The sequence below is a fragment of the Pongo pygmaeus genome, chromosome 3 (genome assembly GCF_028885625.2).
Source record: "Pongo pygmaeus isolate AG05252 chromosome 3, NHGRI_mPonPyg2-v2.0_pri, whole genome shotgun sequence".
In the NCBI taxonomy this organism is placed as follows: Eukaryota; Metazoa; Chordata; class Mammalia; order Primates; family Hominidae; genus Pongo; species Pongo pygmaeus.
Window position 1 is genome coordinate 80350831 of NC_072376.2, and position 19601 is coordinate 80370431.

The 19601-nt window shown below is 41.3% G+C and overlaps 1 pseudogene; it reads left to right on the plus strand.

The window, feature by feature from the left end:
- Window positions 1–1017: 1017 nt before the first annotated feature.
- On the plus strand, window positions 1018–3622 carry LOC134739517 (transcription factor NF-E4-like; annotated as a pseudogene).
- Window positions 3623–19601: the final 15979 nt, after the last annotated feature.

Consider the following 19601-nt stretch of genomic DNA (forward strand, 5'->3'; position numbering starts at 1 on the left):
GGTGCATGCCAAGGAGACAAACAAAAGATTGATGACCTCATATTTATTTTTGTGTGTTTGGTGTTCTTTTATGTTTACAATTACTCTAGTCAAGCAATAATTTTTATGACCTAGAATATGTAAGTAACCTGTCTTATGTAATTATTTTTTAATACTGTTAAGAACAGTGGCAACGGAGAGGCTCCTGCCTGTTCAGTGCCCTTGACATAGAGAGAAGAAGTAATTATACAACTCAAACAGCATTTTTTAATATCATGGTGCAAGGAATGTCTTCTAAAACTTTGTTGACACATAATTCATATATCATATGATTCACCAATTAGTGTGTACAGTTCAATGTTTCCTAGTGTATTCATAGAATTTTATATCCACTACAACAATCAGTATTATCTCCAAAAAATTCTATACAATAGCCTTTAACCCCCTAATCTGAAATTTTGCATCCATCCTGCCCTAGGCAACCACTAATCTAATTTCTATCTCTATAGATTAGCATTTTCTGGACTCTTTAAAAAATAAATGAGGATTTTCCAGTGATCATGGCAGATGGGATGCAGGACTAGATTTCAGCTCCAGACAGAGCAGCATGCGGAGGCCTGCATTGTGAATTTTAGCTGCAGATCAACTGCAAGAACAGACCAGCAATTCTGAGAGGACCCACAGACCCTCTGCAGGAAGTGTACTGCTCCTGCAGGACCTGGGAGACATCCCAAATACTGTGAGTGCCCCAACAATGGAAGTGGCAAAGGGAGATCCCCCTCTCCCGAATACACATCCCCACCGGAGAAGCTGAAGGTCTGTTTGCAGGAGAAGTTCCTGACTTTACGTGGAGCTGAGTCAAACTAGAGAACCAAGCCAAGCAAAATACAGGGGTAGACGAAGTAGCAGAAAGGCACTGGGAGCTCTCTGGATACCCAAGCAGCTCATTCCTGCCTGGTATCACAGGGATTTATCAGGAGGGTGGCCAGTGATGCAGGGGGTTCAAAGATTCTCCTCAGGGCCTGAAAGCTTGAAAGGATGAGTAACTCCTCCCTTCTCAGGCCCAGTCCCAAGATGCAAGGCCACTTGCATCAGCAGCGTGTGTCAGCAAGATAGTAGAAGTAGGAAGAGAGCCGGCTAGAAGACACCTACCCTGGCTGGAAGACAAGTACTCCTGAAGATCAAGAAAGAGGCCGTCCAGGTACTACATAGCAGTCACATCAGACTGGGACACTTAGTGTTTACACTACACTACAAAACCCCTGTCCCATCCTCACTTGGGGCTGATGCCATTTTAGGCCTCAGCCCTCCTGCAATCAGGTGCTCATTAAAACAGCATGTTGCTCCACACCACCTCGTGTTGTCTGTTGGCATGCTCTTGGGGTTCAAACTGATTCAAGAACCTTACATCTGGTGCCAAATCCTAGGAGGGGCTCAGGTCTGTGTCGCTTGTGGACCTACCCCTCCACCCCAGAGAGCAGGCCACAGCAACTAGACAAAGGAAGCTCCTCAGCCTCCAGTCGCCTCTCTGTGCATGCGCATCAGCCACTGATCTCGCCTACTGGTAAGTTTCCCTGGGAGCCCAGTTAACAGGGCAAAATCTACATGGCCTTTCTTGGTTTCTCCAGTCCAAAAATCCAACACTGATCCAAGAAGGTTCCAGCATGCACCAGGCACTCGCTGATCATCTGGTCTTAGGGGGATGCCTCTAAGCCATTTCATCCCGTTCCAGGAACCAAAAAGGCAGCAGAGACCATAACTCCTTTTATCGTCTCCCTCCAGCTGTCCAGGATGGTCTCCTTTTTCCCTGTTCTCTTGAGCTACCCTTCATTATAGGAAACTCCCAGTCCTCAATTCCAAAAAACAGCCCTCCAGGCTGCCTCATAAAAAATCTGCAAACCTTAGGCCTCACGCAAGATATCTGCTGTAAGTGCCTTGTCTTTTTTATACAATAAAGCCCGGCCACAGTATGAATTAGATAACGGGTCCAAATGGCCCACAAATGGAACACTCAGCTTTACAGTTTTAACTGACTTAAGCAATTATTGCAGATGACTGGGAAAATGGGGAGAAATTCCTTGTGTCCAGGTCTTTTTGCAATCAGATCACAACCCGAACTCTGCAATTCTTGCTTACCTGTTCAAATCCTTCTTCATTCTTGCCACCCTCATTGCCTTTCTCCTCCCAACCCTACCTTTTTCCTCATTGGATCGAGCAGACTGCTGTCCACCCCTCCCAGACCCTACCCCTCCATCTCAACCAACTTCATTAACTCCCCAAGCTTCCTCATTGTCTTCTTAGCCACCATCTTCCCAGCCAGCATCACCTCCAAAAGTACCCACTTCTTTTCCTACACCATCCTCTCCTCAGGAAAACTCTAGCATTGCCTGTACTCATTCTCCTTCCTTACAGCCCTTTCATGGAGCCTGTTACCCCATCCCGCCACCTTACACCCATATCTATCCTCCACTGCCTATCAACTCAACCCCCGTTCCCTCTTCAAACCCTCAGCAGGAACCCCTTCTGGTTTCTTCCATCTCTCCTGCCCATACTAGCTCGGGCACCATCTTTGGCCCATGCCCCACCCATACTTCAGCGCCAGTGCTAGAATGCCCCCTTCGGGAAGTAGCAGAAACTGAAGGTATTGTTAGAGTTCATGTTCCCTTCTCCCTTACTGATCTCTTTCAAACTAACAAAAGACTCAGCTCATTTCCAGAAGACCCTACCTCTTATATTAGGGAGATTCAGTACCTTACCCAGTCTTATGAACTAACCTGGCATGATCTCTACTTATCTTCTCTTCCACCCTCACCCCAGAAGACCAGGACTGTACTTGGACCCTAGCTCATGTGCATGCTAATACAATTCATCACCAAGCTCCTGCCTAGCCTACTGGCACAAAGGCAGTTCCCAACCAGTACCCACCCTGGGATTATCAAGACAGGGCCTCTGGACACAGCCATCAAGACCACATGATTATGTGTCTCCTTGCAGGACTCAAAAAGGCTGCCCATAAAGTGGTAAACTATGAAAAACTTTCAGAAATCACCGAAGGTCCTGACAAAAACCCAGCCCTTTTTCTCTCTTGTTTAACTGAAGCCATGAGAAAATTACCAACCTGGACCCAGCCAGCCCAGAAGGAACCACTATTTCAAACCTTCAGTTCCTCACCCAATCTACCATGATATTTGACACAAGCTTCAGAAGGTTGATGATGGCCCTCAAACCCCACAGTGGGACCTTCTTAATTTAGCCTTCAAAGTCTTTAACTGTTGTGATGAGGAAAGTAAAAGATAAAACAGTTTCAAATGCTTGCCTTTACCCAGCAGGCTCACGGGGCTGCAGCTCCATACAGAAGCCTCCTAGCAAAACACCTCCACCTGGCACCTGTTTCAAGTGTGGCAATGAAGGCCACTGGTCCAGGCAATGCCCAAACCCAGCTGTGCCCACCAGGCTGTGCCCTCTCTGTGGAGGACCTAGTGAAAGTGAGACTGTGAGTGGCTCCAGCAAGGACCGCCTGCATCCCTTTCCGAGCTGGCCAAAACCTCCTACTCGGATCTCATTGGCTTTGACACTGAAGACTGACAGTGCCCTGGAACAGTTGTCCCAGCAACTACCATTGCTTCATCTGAGCCAAGGGTAACCCTGATGGTGGCAGGTAGGCATGCATGTTTTTTAAAAATTAATATTGGAACAACCTACTCTGCTTTATCTAATTTTACAGGACCCACCCAGTCCTCCCAAACCTCTGTTGTGGGAATCAATGGACAAGTCTCCAAACCCCAAGACCACCCTTCACTTTTCTGCTCCCTGCACACCTTTTCCTTCAGTCACTCTTTCTTAGTCCTGCCTTCATGCCCAACTCTGCTCCTAGGCAGAGATACCCTTCAAAACTCCACACTACTCTCCACTTCCACATTCCCCATAGTACCCAACACATCCACCCAGACCCCTCCAAGGCTTCTAACAGGCTTCTAACTTTCTTCTGCTCCTCCGACCTCCCACTCAAAAACATGCAACTTTTCCTTATCCCCCATCTGTAGTTAACCCCACTGTTTGGAACACTTCCACACCTCAGTCACAGAGCACCACACCCCCATCCACATCACCTTTAAAGAGCCCACCCAGTTCCTATCACAGAAGCAGTATCCCATCTCCCAAGCAGCTCTCACAGGCCTAAAGCCTATCATTTCTCTCCTCCTCACCAGTCATCTACTCTGCCCAACAAACTCTCCTTTTAACACATCAGTTCTACCTGTTAAAAAGCCAGATGGAACTTATCACTTAGTCCAGGACCTCAGGCTCATTAACCAAGCTGGACTCCCAGTATGTCCAGTAGTTTCTAACCCATATACTTTACTTTCCTCACTTTCCTCCAATACCACCCATTTTTCTGTTCTAAACCTAAATGATGATTTTTCACAATTCCTTTACACCCTGATTCCCAAAACCTCTTTGCCTTTACGTGGGAAAACCCTGACACCCACCTTTCACGCCAGCTCACCTGGTGCGTACTACTTCGAGGTTTTAGAGACAGCCCCCACCTTTTTGGACAGGCCCTTGCTAGTAACTTCTGTACTCTATCCCTAAAATCATCCTCTCTTCTTTAATACATTAATAATCTGCTCCTGTGTAGCCCCTCTCAAAGAGACTGCAACACCCATACATACTATCTCTCTTTTAAACTTATTGGCAGAACAGGGGTATGAGGTCTCTCCTAAGAAAGCACAAATATGCACCAGCCAATCGCCTATCTAGGCCTAGCTCTTACCCCCTGAACCCAAGGGCTTACAACAGACCACATATTCCCTCCTCCAGTCCCTCCCGCCTCCGCAAACTAAGCAAGAAATTCTCTCTTTTCCAGGATTAGCGGGATGTTTTAGGCTCTGGGTTTCCTCCTTCACTCTACTTACCAAACCATTGTACCAAGCTGTTAAAGGCCCTCTCCATAAGCATTTAAAACATGCACAGCCTATTACCCAACATTTCCATCTACTCCAAAAGTCTCTCACCTCAGCCCCCGTCCTCATTCTCCCAGACTTCTCCAAACCTTTCTCCCTCTATACCGATGAACGGCGTGGAGTTGCAATAGGTGTTCTAAACCAGTCTAAGGGACCCATCCCCCACAGGTTGCTGTCTACCTCCCTAAACAGCTTGAAGCCACAGTTCTCGGATGGCCTGCCTGCCTCTGAGAATTGGTGGCAGCTGCTGTCCTCACTCTTAAAAGCCTAAAACTATCTCTTCATGCCAACCTAACAGTTTATTCAACCCATAACTTCAAAAACATGTTAGCTCACCACAGTGTACTAAGTCTTTTCTCTGCCCCATTGCTCCTCCAACTGTATGCTCTATTCATAGAAACTCCCCACATCACCACGCTAACCAGCTCCCATCTAAACCCAGCCATGCTCTTACCTGAAGCTACAACTGCCCAAGACTCTTCTTCACACTCTTCTGTGTGAATACTGTTCAAACCTTTCTTATACTTTTCCAAACCTAACAGAAAAATCCCTTCCAGATGCGTCCTTTACTTGGTTTTTAGATGGCAGCTCCTTCCTACATCAAGGACACTGACATGCTGCCTATGCTATAGTGTCACCCCCCAACACTATTGAAGCCAATCTGCTCCTCCTAGGCACCACCTCCCAAAAGGCTGAACTCATTGCCCTCACTCAAGCTCTCACTCTCACATCCGGAAAACAGATCAATATATTAAAATTCTCATTATGCGTTCCACGTAGTGCACTCACACTCATCCATTTGGAAAGAACGGGGTTTCCTAACTGCAAACAATACTCCTGTCATAAGTGACTGTCTCATCAGCAAGCTCCTTCAAGCTGCCAGGCTCCCACAGAAAGTTGACATCATTCATTGCAGTGGCCACCAAACCCCACACAATCCTAAATTGGCTGGAAATGCGCTAGCAGATCAGGTAGCCAAACAAGTAGCCCTACTACCCTTTCAAGTCCAGTTGCTGTCCTTGTCCTTGTTCTCTCCTCTTTACTTCTAAGAAGAAAAAGACTTCCAAGCCCAAAACCTTCAAAAGCAAGGACGATGTTAAGTCAAGGAAGGGTGCTTAGTTCTTCCTCACTCTCAAAGCATTCCTCACCTCCAAAGCCTCCACAACTCTTTCCATGTTGGTTACCAACCTCTTGAAACTTCTCCACCGTATTCTCACTTGTCGTCACCTTTCCAGCCATGTTCAAGAAATTATCCAGTCCTGCTCTGTCTGCCACTCAGTGTAACCCCAGGGCTCCCTCCAGCCTCTGCCTTTTCCTACCCACCAAGCCCAGGGCCAGGTACCTGGGGAAGATTGGCAAGTAGAATTCACTCATATGCCGCATGATAAATGGCTCTGCTATCTTCTAGTCCTTGTCTGTATTTTCTCTGGTAGGTAGAAGTGTTCCCAACAACTTCAGAAGGTGCAAATATCATCACACAAACTCATCATGCATACAATTCCCCGTTTCAGACTCCCAACATCCATCCAGTCCGATAACAGTCCTGCCTTCATCAGCCAAATTATCCAAGACATCTCTACATCCTTAAGAATAAAGTAAGTTCTTCACACACCCTACAGGCCTCAGTCTTAAGACAAAGTTGAAAAAATTAACTCTGTCCTTAAAGCCTAACTCAGTAAGACAGCTCTAGAAACCCGCAAGTCATGGACAAAAAAATCTCCTTTTTGCCCTAATGAGACTTTGCACAGCAAAAGTCTCTTTTTCTTGTTTTGTTTTTGTTTTGTTTTGTTTTGTTTTTATTATACTTTAAGTTTTAGGGTACATGTGCACAACGTGCAGGTTACTTACATATGTATACATAAGCCATGGTGTGCTGCACCCATTAACTCATCATTTAACATTAGGTATATCTCCCAATGCTATTCCTCCCCCACCACCCACCCCACAACAGGCCCCATTGTATGATGTTCCCCTTCCTGTATCCATGTGTTCTCATTGTTCAATTCCCACCTATCCACCTATGAGTGAGAACATGTGGTGTTTGGTTTTTTGTCCTTGCAATAGTTTGCTGAGAATGATGGTTTCCAGCTTCATCCATGTCCCTACAAAGGACATGAACTCATCGTTTTTTATGGCTGCATAGTATTCCATGGTGTATATGTGCCACATTTTCTTAATCCAGTCTATCATTGTTGGACATTTGGGTTGGCTCCAAGTCTTTGCTATTGTGAATAGTGCAGCAATAAACATACGTGTGCATGTGTCTTTATAGCAACATGATTTATAATCCTTTGGGTATATACCCAGTAATGGGATGGCTGGGTCAAATGGTATTTCTAGTTCTAGATCCCTGAGGAATCACCACACTGACTTCCACAGGGGTTGAACTAGTTAGTTTACAGTCCCACCAACAGTGTAAAAGTGTTCCTATTTCTCCACATCCTCTCCAGCACCTGTTGTTTCCTGACTTTTTAATGATTGCCATTCTAACTGGTGTGAGATGGTATCTCATTGTGGTTTTGATTTGCATTTCTCTAATGGCCAGTGATGATGAGCATTTTCTCATGTGTTTTTTGGCTGCATAAATGTCTTCTTTTGAGAAGTGTCTGTTCATTTCCTTCACCCACTTTTTGATGGGGTTGTTTGTTTTTTTCTTCTAAATTTGTTGGAGTTCATTGTAGATTCTGGATATTAGCCCTTTGTCAGATGAGTAGGTTGCAAAAATTTTCTCCCATTTTGTAGGTTGCGTGTTGACTCTGATGGCAGTTTCTTTTGCTGTGCAGAATCTCTTTAGTTTAATGAGATCCCATTTGTCAATTTTGGCTTTTGTTGCCATTGCTTTTGGTGTTTTAGACATAAAGTCCTTGCCCATGCCTATGTCCTGAATGGTAATGCCTAGGTTTTCTTCTAGGGTTTTTATGGTTTTAGGTCTAACATTTAAGTCTTTCATCCATCTTGAATTGATTTTTGTATAAGGGGTAAGGAAGGGATCCAGTTACAGCTTTCTACATATGGCTAGCCAGTTTTCCCAGCACCATTTATTAAATAGGGAATCCTTTCCCCATTTCTTGTTTTTCTCAGGTTTGTCAAAGATCAGGTAGTTGTAGATATGCAGCATTATTTCTGAGGGCTCTGTTCTGTTCCATTGATCTATATCTCTGTTTTGGTACCAGTACCATGATGTTTTGGTTACTGTAGCCTTGTAGTATAGTTTGAAGTCAGGTAGTGTGATGCCTCCAGCTTTGTACTTTTGGCTTAGGATTGACTTGGTGATGCGGGCTCTTTTTTGGTTCCATATGAATTTTAAAGTAGTTCTTTCCGATTCTGTGAAGAAAGTCATTGGTAGCTTGATGGGGATGGCATTGAATCTATAAATTACCTTGGGCAGTATGGCCATTTTCACGATATTGATTCTTCCTACCCATGAGCATGGAATGTTCTTCCGTTTGTTTGTATCCTCTTTTATTTCATTGAGCAGTCATTTGTAGTTCTCCTTGAAGAGGTCCTTCACATCCCTTGTAAGTTGGATTCCTAGGTATTTGATTCTCTTTGAAGCAATTGTGAATGGGAGTTCACTCATGATTTGGCTCTCTGTTTGTCTGTTATCAGTGCATAAGAATGCTTGTGATTTTTGTACATTGATTTTGTATCCTGAGACTTTGCTGAAGTTGCTTATCAGCTTAAGGAGATTTTGGGCTGAGACAATGGGGTTTTCTAGATATACAATCATGTCATCTGCAAACAGGGACAATTTGACTTCCTCTTTTCCTAATTGAATACCCTTTATTTCCTTCTCCTGCCTTATTGCCCTGGCCAGAAGTTCCAACACTATGTTGAATAGAAGTGATGAGAGAGGGCATCCCTGTCTTGTGCCAGTTTTCAAAGGGAATGCTTCCAGCTTTTGTCCATTGTGTATGATATTGACTCTGGGTTTGTCATAGATAGCTCTTATTATTTTGAGATACGTCCCATCAATACCTAATTTATTGAGAGTTTTTAGCATGTAGAGTTGTTGAATTTTGTCAAAGGCCTTTTCTGCATCTATTGAGATAATCATGTGGTTTTTGTCTTTGGTTCTGTTTATATGCTGGATTACATTTATTGATTTGCATATATTGAACCAGCCTTGCATCTGAGGGATGAAGCCCACTTGATCATGGTGGATAAGCTTTTTGATGTGCTGCTGGATTCTATTTGCCAGTATTTTATTGAGGATTTTTGCATCAATATTCATCAAGGATATTGGTCTAAAATTCTCTTTTTTGGTTGTGTCTCTGCCCAGCTTTGGTATCGGGATGATGCTGGCCTCATAAAATGAGTTAGGGTGGATTCCCTCTTTTTCTGTTGATTGGAATAGTTTCAGAAGGAATGATACCAGTTCCTCCTTGTACCTCTGGTAGAATTTGGCTGTGAATCCATCTGGTCCTGGACTCTTTTTGGTTGGTAAGCTATTGATTATTGCCACAATTTCAGCTCCTGTTGTTGGTCTATTCAGAGATTCAACTTCTTCCTGGTTTAGTCTTGGGAAGGTGTATGTGTTTAGGAATTTATCCATTTCTTCTAAATTTTCTAGTTTATTTGCATAGAGGTGTTTGTAGTATTCTCTGATGGTAGTTTGTATTTCTGTGGGATCGGTGGTGATATCCCCTTTATCATTTTTTATTGCATCTATTTGATTCTTCTCTCTTATTTTCTTTATTAATCTTGCTAGCAGTCTATCAATTTTGTTGATCCTTTCAAAAAACCAGCTCCTGGATTCATTAATTTTTTGAAGAGTTTTTTGTGTCTCTATTTCCTTCAGTTCTGCTCTGAGTTTAGTTATTTCTTGCCTTCTGCTGGCTTTTGAAAGGGATTGCTCTTGCTTTTCTAGTTCTTTTAATTGTGATGTTAGGTTGTCAATTTTGGATCTTTCCTGCTTTCTCTTATGGGCATTTAGTGCTATAAATTTCGCTCTACACACTGCTTTGAATGCATCCCAGAGATTCTGGTATGTTGTGTCTTGGTTCTCGTTGGTCTCAAAGAACATCTTTATTTCTGCCTTCATTTCGTTATGTACCCAGTAGTCATTCAGGAGCAGGTTGTTCAGTTTCCATGTAGTTGAACAGTTTTGAGTGAGATTCTTAATCCTGAGTTCTAGCTTGATTGCACTGTGATCTGAGAGATAGTTTGTTATAATTTCTGTTCTTTTACATTTACTGAGGAGAGCTTTACTTCCAACTATATGGTCAATTTTGGAATAGGTGTGGTGTGGTGCTGAAAAAAAATGTATATTCTCTTGATTTGGGGTGTAGAGTTCTGTAGATGTCTATTAGGTCCACTTGGTGCAGAGCTGAGTTCAATCCTGGATATCCTTGTTGACTTTCTGTCTTGTTGATCTGTCTAATGTTGACAGTGGGGTGTTAAATTCTCCCATTATTATTGTGTGGGATTCTAAGTCTGTTTGTAGGTCACTCAGGACTTGCTTTATGAATCTGGGTGCTCCTGTATTGGGTGCATATATATTTAGGATAGTTAGCTCTTCTTGTTGAATTAATCCCTTTACCATTATGTAATGGTCTTCTTTGTCTCTTTTGATCTTTGTTGTTTTAAAGTCTGTTTTATCAGAGACTGGGATTGCAACCCGTGCCTTTTTTTGTTTTCCATTTGCTTGGTGGATCTTCCTCCATCCTTTTATTTTGAGCCTATGTGTGTCTCTGCACGTGAGATGGGTTTCCTGAATACAGCACACTGATGGGTCTTGAGTCTTTATCCAATTTGCCAGTCTGTGTCTTTTAATTGGAGCATTTAGTCCATTTGCATTTAAAGTTAATATTGTTATGTGTGAATTTGATCCTGTCATTATGATGTTAGCTGGTTATTTTGCTCGTTAGTTGATGCAGTCTACTCCTAGTCTAGATGGTCTTTACATTTTGGCATGATTTTCAGTGGCTGGTACCGGTTGTGCCTTTCCATGTTTAGTACTTCCTTCAGGAGCTCTTTTAGAGCAGGCTTGGTGGTGACAAAATCTCTCAGAATTTGCTTGTCTGTAAAGTATTTTATTTCTCCTTCACTTATGAAGCTTAGTTTGGCTGGATATGAAATTCTGGGTTGAAAATTATTTTTTTGAAGAATGTTGAATATTGGCCCCCACTCTCTTCTGGCTTGTAGGGTTTCTGCCGAGAGATCGCTGTTAGTCTGATGGGCTTCCCTTTGAGGGTAACCAGATCTTTCTCTCTGGCTGCCCTTTACATTTTTTCCTTCATTTCAACTTTGGAGAATCTGACATTTATGTGCCTTGGAGTTGCTCTTCTCGAGGAGTATCTTTGTGGGATTCTCTGTATTTCCTGAATCTGAATGTTGGCCTACCTTGCTAGATTGGGGAAGTTCTCCTGGATAATATCCTGCAGAGTGTTTTCCAACTTGGTTCCATTCTCCCTCTCACTTTCAGGTACACCATTCAGACGTAGATTTGGTCTTTTCACATAGTCCCACATTTCTTGGAGGCTTTGCTCATTTCTTTTTATTCTTTTTTCTCTAAGCCTCCCTTCTCGCTTCATTTCATTCATTTCATCTTCCATGGATGATACCCTTTCTTCCATTTGATCGCATCGGCTCCTGAGGCTTCTGCATTCTTCACGTAGTTCTTGAGCCTTGGTTTTCATCTCCATCAGCTCCTTTAAGCACTTCTCTTTATTGTTTATTCTAGTTATACATTCTTCTAAATTTTTTTCAAAGTTTTCAACTTCTTTGCCTTTGGTTTGAATATCCTCCCGTAGCTCAGAGTAATTTGATCGTCTGAAGCCTTCTTGTCTCAGCTCGTCAAAGTCATTCTCCGTCCAGCTTTGTTCCGTTGCTGGTGAGGAACTGCCTTCCTTTGGAGGAGGAGAGGCACTCTGCTTTTTAGAGTTTCCAGTTTTTCTGCTCTGTTTTTTCCCCTCTTTGTGGTTTTATCTACTTTTGGTCTTTGATGATGGTGATGTACAGATGGGTTTTTGGTGTGGATGTCCTTTCTGTTAGTTTTTCTTCTAACAAACAGGACCCTCAGCTGCAGGTCTGTTGGAGTACCCGGCTTGCCATGTGAAGTGTCAGTCTGCCCCTGCTGGGGGGTGCCTCACAGTTAGGCTGCTTGGGGGTCAGGGGTCAGGGACCCACTTGTGGAGGCTGTCTGCTCTTTCTCAGATCTCCAGCTGCGTGCTGGGAGAACCACTGCTCTCCTCAAAGCTGTCAGACAGGGACATTTAAGTCTGTAGAGGTTACTGCTGTCTTTTTGTTTGTCTGTGCCCTGCCCCCAGAGGTGGAGCGTACAGAGGCAGGCAGGCCTCCTTGAGCTGTGGTGGGCTCCACCCAGTTCAAGCTTCCTGGCTGCTTTGTTTACCTAAGCGAGCCTGGGCAATTGTAGGCGCCCCTCCCCCAGCCTCGCTGCCACCTTGCTGTTTGATCTCAGACTGCTGTGCTAGCAATCAGCGAGACTCCGTGGGTGTAGGACCCTCTGAGCCAGTTGCAGGCTATAATCTCCTGGTGCACCGTTTCCTAAGCCTGTCGGAAAAGCACAGTATTTGGGTGGGAGTGGCCCAATTTTCCAGGTGCCGTCTGTCACCCCTGGAAAGGGAACTCCCTGACCCCTTGCGCTTCCTGAGTGAGGCAATGCCTTGCCCCTGCTTCAGCTGGTGCATGGTGTGCTCACCCACTGACCTGCACCCACTCTCTGGCACTCCCTAGTGAGATGAACACGGTACCTCAGATGGAAATGCAGAAATCACCTGTCTTCTGCGTCGCTCACGCTGGGAGCTGTAGACTGGAGCTGTTCCTATTCGGCCATCTTGGCTCCCTATTGTGTTGTTGAATTTTATCAGAGGACTTTTCTGCATCTATTTAGATAATCATGTGGTTTTTGTCATTGGTTCTGTTTATATGCTGGATTAAGTTTATTGATTTGCGTATGTAGAACCATCCTTGCATCCCAGGGATGAAGCCCACTTGATCATGATGGAAAAGCTTTTTAATGTGCTGCTGGATTTGGTTTGCCAGTATTTTATTGAGGATATTTGCATTGATGTTCATCAGGGATATTGGTCTAAATTCTCCTTTTTTGTTGTGTCTGTGCCAGGCTTTTGTATCAGGATGATGCTGGCCTCTTGAAATGAGCTAGGGAGGATTTCCTCTTTTTCTATTGATTGGAATAGTTTCAGAAAGAATGGTACCAGCTCCTCCTTGTGCCTCTGGTAGAATTCGGCTGTGAATCCATCTTGTCCTGGACTTTCTTTGGTGGGTAAGCTATTAATTATTGCTTCAGTTTCAGAGCCTGTTATCGGTCTATTCAGAGATTCAACTTCTTGCTGATTTAGACGTGTGAGGGTGTATGTGTCAAGGAATTTATCCATTTCTTCCAGATTTTCTAGTTTATTTGCATAGAGATGTTTATAGTATTATCTGATGGTCGTTTGTATTTCTGTGGAATTGGTGGTGATATCCCCGCTATCATTTTTTATTTCATCTATTTGATTCTTCTCTCTTTTCTTCTTTATTAGTCTTGCTAGCAGTCTATCAATTTTGTTGATCTTTTCAAAAAAGCAGTTCCTGGATTTATTGATTTTTTGAAGGGTTTTTTTGTGTCTCTATTTCCTTCAGTTCTGCTCTGATTTTAGTTATTTCTTGTCATCTGCTAGCTTTTGAATGTGTTTGCTCTTGCTTCTCTAGCTCTTTTAATTGTAATGTTAGGGTGTCAATTTTAGATCTTTCCTGCTTCCTTTTGTGGGCATTTAGTACTACAAATTTCGCTCTACACACTGCTTTGAAAGTGTCCCAGAGATTCTGGTATGTTTTGTCTTTGTTCTCATTGGTTTCAAAGAACATCTTTATTTCTACCTTCATTTCGGTATATACCCAGTACTCATTCAGGAGCAGGTTGTTCAGTTTCCATGTAGTTGAACAGTTTTGAGTGAGATTCTTAATCCTGAGTTCTAGCTTGATTGCACTGTGATCTGAGAGATAGTTTGTTATAATTTCTGTTCTTTTACATTTGCTGAGGAGTGCTTTACTTCCAAATATGTGGTCAATTTTGGAATAGGTGTGGTGTGGTGCTGAAAAGAATGTGTATTCTGTTGATTTGGGGTGGAGAGTTCTGTAGATGTCTATCAGGTCACCTTGGTGCAGAGCTGAGTTCAGTTCCTGGATGTCTTTGTTAACTTTCTGTCTCGCTGATCTGTCTAATGTTGACAGTAGGGTGTTAAGGTCTCCCATTATTATTGTGTGGGAGTCTAAGTCTCTTTGTAGGTCTCTAAGTACTTGCTTTATGAATCTGGGTGCTCCTGTATTGGGTGCATATATATTTAGGATAGTTAGCTCTTCTTGTTTAATTGATCCGTTTACCATTATGTAACACCCTTCTTTGTCTCTTTTGATCTTTGTTGGTTTAAAGTCTGTTTTATCAGAGACTAGGATTGCAATCCCTGCCTTTTTTTGTTTTCCATTTGCTTGGTAGATCTTCCTCCATCTCTTTATTTTGAGCCTATGTGCTTCCCTGCACGTGAGATGGATTTCCTGAATACAGCACACTGATGGGTCTTGACTTTTTATCCAATTTGCCAGTCTATGTGTTTTAATTGGAGCATTTAGCCCATTTACATTTAAAGTTAATATTGTTATGTGTGAATTTGATCCTGTCATTATGATGTCAGCTGGTTATTTTGCTCATTAGTTGTTGCAGTTTCTTCCTAGCCATGATGGTCTTTACAATTTGTCATGCTTTTGCAGTGACTGGTACTTGTTTTTCCTTTCCATGTTTAATGCTTCCTTCAGGAGCTCTTTTAGGGCAGGCCTGGTGGTGATGAAATCTCTCAGCATTTGCTTGTCTGTGAAGTATTTTATTTCTCCTTCACTTATGAAGCTTAGTTTGGCTGGATATGAAATTCTGGGTTGAAAATTCTTTTCTTTAAGAATGTTGAATATTGGCCCCCACTCTTCTGGCTTGTAGAGTTTCTGCCGATAGATCTGCTGTTAGTCTGACGGGCTTCCCTTTGTGGGTAACCCGACCTTTCTCTCTGGCTGCCTTTAACATTTTTTCCTTCATTTCAACTTTGGTGAATCTGACAATTATGTGTCTTCGAGTTGCTCTTCTCAAGGAATATCTTTGTGGCGTTCTCTGTGTTTCCTGAATTTGAATATTGGCTTACCTTGCTACATTGGGGAAGTTCTCCTGGATATCCTGCAGAGTGTTTTCCAAGTTAGTTCCATTGTCCCCATCACTTTCAGGTTCACCAATCAGATGTAGATTTGGTCTTTTCACAGAGTCCCATATTTCATGAAGGCTTTGTTCATTTCTTTTTATTATTTTTTCTCTAAACTTCTCTTCTCACTTCATTTTATTCATTTGATCTTCCATCACTGATACCCTTTCTTCCAGTTGATTGAATTGGCTACTGAGGCTTGTGCATTCATCACGTAGTCTCATGTTGTGGTTTTCAGCTCCATCAGGTCCTTTAAGGACTTCTCTTGACTGATTGCTCTAGTTAGCCATTTGTCTAATTTGTTTTCAATGTTTTTAACTTCTTTGCCATGGGTTTGAATTTCCTCCTTTAGCTTGGAGTAGTTTGATCATCTGAAGCCTTCTTCTCTCCACTCATGAAAGTCATTCTCCATCCAGCTTTGTTTCATTTCTGGTAAGGAACTGTGTTCCTTTGGAGGAGGAGAGGTGCTCTAATTTTTAGAATTTCGTTTTTCTGCTCTTTTTTTCCCCCATCTTTGTGGTTTTATCTACCTTTGGTCTTTGATGATGATGATGAACAGATGGGTTTTTGGTGTGGATGTCCTTTTTGTTTGTTAGTTTTCCTTTTAACAGTCAGGACCCTCAGCTTCATGTATGTTGGAGTTTGCTGGAGGTCCACTCCAGATCCTGTTTGCCTGGGTATCAGCAGTGGATGCTGCAGAACAGCAGATATTGGTGAACAGCAAATGTTGCTGTCTGATTGTTTCTCTGGAAGTTTTGTCTCAGAGGAGTACCCGGCCATGTGAGGTGTCAGTCTGCCCCTACTAGGGGGTGCCTCCCACTTAGGCTAATCAGTTGTCAGAGGCCTGCTTGAGGAGGCAGTCTGTCCTTTCTCACATCTGCAGCTGCTTGCTGGGAGTACCTCTACTCTCTTCAAGGCTGTCAGACAGAGACATTTAAGTCTGCAGAGGTTTCTGCTTCCTTTTGTTTGGCTATGTTCTGTTCCCAGAGGTGGAGTCTACAGAGGCAAGCAGGCATCCTTGAGCTGTGGTGGGCTCCACCAAGTTCGATCTTCCCAGCTGCTTTGTTTACCTACTCAAGCCTCAGGAATGGCGGGCACCCTTCTCCCAGCCTTGCTGCCACACTGCAGTTTGATCTTAGACTGCTGTGCTAGGTATAAGCGAGGCTCTGTGGCCTAGGACCCTCCGAGCCAGGCTCGGGATATAATCTCCTGGTGTGCCGTTTGCTAAGACTGTTGGAAAAGTGCTGTATTATGGTGAGAGTGACCTGATTTTCCAGGTGCCATCTGTCACCCCTTTCTTTGATTAGGAAAGGGAATTCCCTGACCCCTTGCACTTCTTGGGTGAGGTGATGCCTCGCCCTGCTTTGGCTCATGCTCAGTGCACTGCACCCACTGTCCTGCACCCACTGTCCAACACTCCCTAATGAGATGAACCCAGTACCTCAGCTGGAAATGCAGAAATCACCCGTCTTCTGCATCACTCATGCTGGGAGCTGTAGCCTGGAGCTGTTCCTATTCAGCCATCTGGGATCCACCTCCCATCTAATTATTAATATTTCTTTTCTTATACTAATTTTGGTTTTGGTTTGTTCTTGTTTTTCTAGTTCTTTGAGATAGATCATTACATTTTTTATTTGAAACCTTTCTCCTTTTTTTGTGTAGGCATTTCTTGCTCTAAACTTTTCTCTTAATAGTGCTTCTGTTGAATCTCATAGATTTTACTATTACATGATGTGATTTTTCTTTGTTTTAAGCAATTTCACAATTGTTTCTTTTTCACCTATTGGTTATAAGGAATATGTTGTTAAATTTTCATGAATTTTTCTAGTTTTGTCTTGTCATTGACTTTATAATTCATTTCATTGTGTTCAGGTAAAATAATTAGTAAAATTTTTATTTTTTAAAATTTGTTGAGACTTGCTTAATATCCTCATGTATGGTTAATTCTGGGGATGTTATATGTGCTATAAAAAGAATCTTACATTCTGCAGCTGTTGGTTAAAATGTTCTGTAAATGTCAACTACTTGAATTTGGTCTATGGTACAGTTTAAATCTCATGTTGATTTTTTGTCTAAATATCTGTACAATGCTGAAAAGTTGGTGATGACATCCTCAACTATTATTGGACCTAGGTCTATCTCTCCTTTCATGTTTAATAATATTTGCTTCATATATCTCAATTGTTCATGGTTGTTTGCATATATATTTACATTTTTGTCTTTTTGAACATTTGATTCATTTATTATCATATTAAGTTTCTCTTTTCCTCTCCTTAAAGTTTTGGCTTAAAGTTTGTGTTTTGCTGATGTAAGTGTAGCTATTTCTGCTTGATTTGGGTTTCTGTTTGCATAGCATGTCTATTTCATCTTTTCAGTTGCAGTCTATGTATAACTTTATAGGTGAGATGAGTATCTTTTAGGTTGAATATAGTTGAGTCCTGTTTTTTAATTCATTAGTCTATGTTTTCAGTTGTGTAATTTCATCCACTTATTTTCAAGGTATTTATTTATAGGTAAAGGTTTATGCTTTTATTTTTTTCTGTTTATTTTGTATATCCCTTATTCCTTAATTTCTCTCTTATTACTTACTTTGACAGTTTGATAGTTTTCTATACTGATAAAGTTTGATTATTTTTTCTTTCTCCTTTGTCTATTGGCTCTATGAGTGAGTTATATAATTTTGTGTGTTTTTATGAAGTGGATTATCATCTTTTCACCTTCAGATGTTAGACTTCCTCAAATATTCCTTTTAAAGCTGGTTTAATGATAATAAATTGTTTAAGTTTTTGCTTGTTTGAGAAATACTTTATTCCTCTGTCTCTGTCTTTTTTGTAGGATCAAAGTTTGCTTTATATAATATTCTTCATTGACATGATTATGAAACAAATTTTATCACTTAGCATATATCGTCCTATTCTTTCCTGGCCTATAAGTTAATGCTGAGAAATCCACTATTAACTGAATGGAGATTCCCTTATAGATGATGTGTCAACTTTCTTCTGCCATTTTTAGAATACCTGCTTTGCATTTGACTTGATAATTTGACTATATGTGCATCAGTGATGACCTTCTTGGATTGAAGTAACTTGGTGGAATTTTCAGCTTCTTGGATCTAGATGTTCATCTTTTGTCAATAACTTAAGAAGTTTTCTGCCATTATTTCATTGAATATAATTTCTATGCTGTTTATCTTCTCATTCTAGAATTCTCATAATGTTAATTTTTTCTTTTTTACTTAGTGATGTTGCATAAATTCTGTAGGATTATTTTATTATTTTTCTTCTTTCTTTTCTGTGTGAGTCATTTCAAAAACATGGTAATAGTTGGAAATTATTTCCTCTGCTTTCTCTCTTATGTTCTTGAAGCTCTCAATGGTATATTTTTTTAAAAAATTGTTCATTGCATTAAAGTATTTTATATTTTTGTGGGTACATAGTTGGTGTATACATTTATGGGGTACATGAAGTATTTTGATCCAAGCATGTTCTAGTGAAAAATTTTTACAACTAACAAATTCAATAAAGTTGCAGAATATAAAATTAACACACAAAATCAATAACATTTCTATTTGCCTACAATGAGCAGCCGAAAAAGAAATCAAAAAAGTATTCCCATTTACAATAGTCACAAATAAAATTGAACATCTATGAATTAATCAAAGAACTGAAAGATCTCTATAATGAAAACTACAAAACACTGATGTAAGAAATTAAAGAGGATACCAAGAAATGAAAAAATATTCCATGTTCATCGATTAGATGAATACATATTGTTAACATTTCTATATTAAGCAAAACAATCTACTGATGCAATAAAATCATGAAAATACCAATTACATTCTTCACAGAAATAGAAAAAAAAATCTCAAAATGTATATGAAACCAGAAAAGACCCAGAATAGTCAAAGGTATCCTAAGCAAAAAAACCAACTTGGAGGAGTCACATTACCTGACTTCATATTACACTATGCAGCTATAGTAACCAAACCAGCATGGTACTGGCATAAAAGTAGACACAGAGATCAATGAAACAGAATAGAGAACCCAGAAAACAATGTACACACCTGCAGTGAACTCATTTTCATCAAAGTTGCCATTAACATATACAGAAAAAAGACAGTCTCTTTAATAAATGGTGTTGGGAAAACAGAATATCTATATGCAAAAGAATGAAACTAGATCCCTAGCTCTAGCCATATACAAAAATCTTTAAAAGGTTTAAAGACTTATATCTGAGACCTCAAATTATGAACTACTACAAGAAAACATTAAGGAGAATCTCCAGGATGTTTTTCTGGGCCAAAATTTCTTGGGTTATACTCCATAATCACAAGCAATCAAAGTAAAAATGGACAAATTAGATCACATCAAGTTAAACAGCTTCTGTACAGCCAACGAAACAATCAACAAGTGAAGAGACAGTCCACAGAATGGGAAAAATATTTACAAACTATCCG